Raw genomic sequence first — 3,692 nt, forward strand, 5'->3', positions numbered from 1 at the left:
ATACAAAAACTACCAGAGAAGCATGGTTGGAAGGCTCGGCCTCCTCCTCAGAATCAAAGAGGGAAGAAAAACAGTGGACTTCACTATGGAGAATCCAGGTTCCTTCAAAAGTTAAAACTTTCCTATGGAGGTTGGCCAAGCACTCTCTCCCGACCAATGATGTCCGCAAGCATAGGAATATGGCGGATAATGACAAGTGTGCTATGTGTGGAGGATCTGACTCATGGAAGTACTCTTTGATTGACTACACGATGGCGCAGTGTGTGTGGGCATTGACATCTGAGAATGTTGCAGAGCAGGTGGTTCTAACGCAACAAGGAAGTACAAGGGACTAGACCTTCGAGCTCATTGAGAACTGCCCCAACACGAAATGACAGAAACTTTTGTTACACTTTGGGCGATATGGCATGCACGAAGGAAGGCTATTCATGAAAATCTGTTTCAGAGCCCTTTATCTACTCATTATTTTGTCACAAATTTTCTGGAAGAACTTGGTTTGGTACACGAAATGAAGAAGCATGAGGTGCAAGTGAGACAAGAGGCGGCCATTTTCCAATAGGGGATGCCACCTCCGACAGGCTGGATTAAAATAAATGTGGAGGGAGCTCTGGCGAAGACGGACGATATGGCGGTTGTAGCTATTGTTGCCAGAAGCTGTGATGGTGAGTTCCTGGGAGCCTCTTCTGTGGTTTTCTCAGGCTGTATGGAGGCAGAAACGGTCGAGGCCGTCGCAATCAGGGAAGCCCTCTCACTAGCATATGACCTATGGGCTCAGAGAATCAAGATCGCTTCTGATTGTCAAAGGGTAATCAACACGCTAATGGAGGGGTCAAAACCTGTCTACTATCACATCATGCAGGCGATTCAAGCCAGAGGAGTACGGTTTGATGGCATTGATTTCTGCCATGAGAAGCGCATTTCAAATGTTAGAGCCCATAGGCTAGCTCGATCATCTCTTCGTAGTAATATTGGCCGATATATTTGGCTCTTAGACCCGCTGATGGCTTATGTATCCCCAGAACTCTTGTTATCTAATGTTATCAGGGGGACTACACCTCAAAAAAAGGTAGGTTCATGGCCTGCTTTGGGAAACTTTAGAAGGTTCCTAATCTGGGATTTTTCTGTTTTTATTGGTTTCCCTCTTTTTTCTCATAAATACAATATTTTTAGAAAAAACAGAATTTCAACATTTGTTCAAATTTCAAAAAAATGCCAGAATTTGAATATTTTTGCTCGAATTTTGGATAAATGTTCAGAATGTTCAACTATTGTTCTCGTTCCAAATTTATTCAAAATTCACAAAATGCTTTGTTTTTTCAATTTTTAAGGAATTTCATAAATTGCTCGCATTTTTAAAAAGTTAAAAATAGGAAAAATAGGAAAAATGTTTGTGTTTTTAAAAGAAATGTTAACAAATTCAAAAATAAAAATTGCTACAGTACCTCCTAGATTTCAAAAAATATTCACATTCTTTCAATAACTGATAGTGTTTTTCAAAGAAAAAATGGCTATAGTACCTCCTAGTTTTTCAAAAAATGTTTGTGTATAGAAAATGTTCAAAATTCATAAAAATGTTTCTTATTTTTAAAGGATCGAGATTTTCAAAAAATGTTCGGGCTTAATTTTTTGAACACAACTTTACAAAACATTAGTGTTCTAAAAAATATTCAATTTATCCCAAAAAATATTTCATGTTTGTTATCATGATCTGATGCTTCTATTAGCTTAAATGATTCCCGCCGGGCGACTAGTTAGGAATTGCGTCGATCTCCTCGGTATGCAATGCTTCATGCGGGACCATGCGACCGCTCGCCCTATCCATGCAAGCCTTATGGCTGGGGGGGTCCACACAACCATCATCTCCCCCTCGACCTCATTGAAGGAAATATGCCCTAGAGGCAACAATAAAGTTATTATTTATTTCCTTATATCATGATAAATGTTTATTATTCATGCTAAAATTGTATTAAACGGAAACATAATACATATGTGAATACATAGACAAACATAGTGTCACTAGTATGCCTCTACTTGACTAGCTCGTTGATCAAAGATGGTTGTGTTTCCTAACCATAGACATGAGTTGTCATTTGATTAACGGGATCACATCATTAGGAGAATGATGTGATTGACTTGACCCATTCCGTTAGCTTAGCACTTGATCATTTAGTATGTTGCTATTGCTTTCTTCATGACTTATACATGTTCCTACAACTATGAGATTATGCAACTCCCGTTTACCGGAGGAACACTTTGTGTGCTACCAAACGTCACAACGTAACTGGGTGATTATAAAGGAGCTCTACAGGTGTCTCCGAAGGTACATGTTGATTTGGCGTATTTCGAGATTAGGATTTGTCACTCTGATTGTCGGGGAGGTATCTCTGGGCCCTCTCGGTAATGTACATCACTATAAGCCTTGCAAGCAATATAGCTAATGAGTTCGTTGCGGGATGATACATTACATAACGAGTAAAGAGACTTGCCAGTAACGAGATTGAACTAGGTATTGAGATACCGACGATCGAATCTCGGGCAAGTAACATACCGATGACAAAGGGAACAACGTATGTTGTTATGCGGTTTGACCGATAAAGATCTTCGTAGAATATGTAGAAGCCAATATGAGCATCCAGGTTCCGCTATTGGTTATTGACCGGAGACGTGTCTCGGTCATGTATACATAGTTCTCGAACCCGTAGGGTCCGCACGCTTAAAGTTAGATGACGGTTATATTATGAGTTTATATGTTTTGATGTACCGAAGGTAGTTCGGAGTCCCGGATGTGATCACGAACATGACGAGAAGTCTCGGAATGGTCGAGACATGAAGATTGATATATTGGACGACTATGTTCGGACACCGGAATAGTTCCGGGAGGTTTCGGACATTTATTGGAGTACCGGGGGTTATCGGAATCCCCCGGGAAGCTATTGGGCCTTATGGGACTTAGTGGAAAGGAGAGAGGGAGGCCAGGAGGTGGCGCGCGGCCCCCCTTGCCCTAATCCGAATTGGGAAAGGGAAGGGGGGGCCCCCCCCCTTCTCCTTCCTTCTCTCCTTCTCCTATTTGAATAGGAAAGGGGGGGCTAAACCTACTTGGAGTAGGATTGCCCCCCCTTGGGCGCGCCTCTCCCCTTGGCCGGCCCTCTCCTCCTCCCCCCTTTATATACGGAGGAGGGGGGCACCCCATAGACACAACAATTGATCATTGATCTCTTAGCCGTGTGCGGTGCCCCCCTTCACCATAATCCACCTCGATAATATCATAGCGGTGCTTAGGCGAAGCCCTGCGTCGGTAGAACATCATCATCGTCATCACGCCGTCGTGCTGACGGAACTCTCCCTCAAAGCTCGGCTGGATCGAAGTTCGAGGGACGTCATCGAGCTGAACGTGTGCTGAACTCGAAGGTGCCATGCGTTTGGTACTTGATTGGTCGGATCGTGAAGGCGTACGACTACATCAACCGCGTTGTGCTAACGCTTCCGCTTTCGGTTTACGAGGGTACGTGGACACACTCTCCCCTCTCGTTGCTATGCATCACCATGATCTTGCGTGTGCGTAGGAATTTTTTTGAAATTACTACGTTCCCCAACACTCATCCCCTCCTTCTCCTTTGCTTTTCTTTTCTCCCCACTTCATGCAGCATCAACGTTGATATCTTGTCCATCTATGCTCCTGTTTTCGAAGCAGG

Source organism: Triticum dicoccoides, chromosome 6B (genome assembly GCF_002162155.2).
Source record: "Triticum dicoccoides isolate Atlit2015 ecotype Zavitan chromosome 6B, WEW_v2.0, whole genome shotgun sequence".
NCBI classification, from domain to species: domain Eukaryota; kingdom Viridiplantae; phylum Streptophyta; class Magnoliopsida; order Poales; family Poaceae; genus Triticum; species Triticum dicoccoides.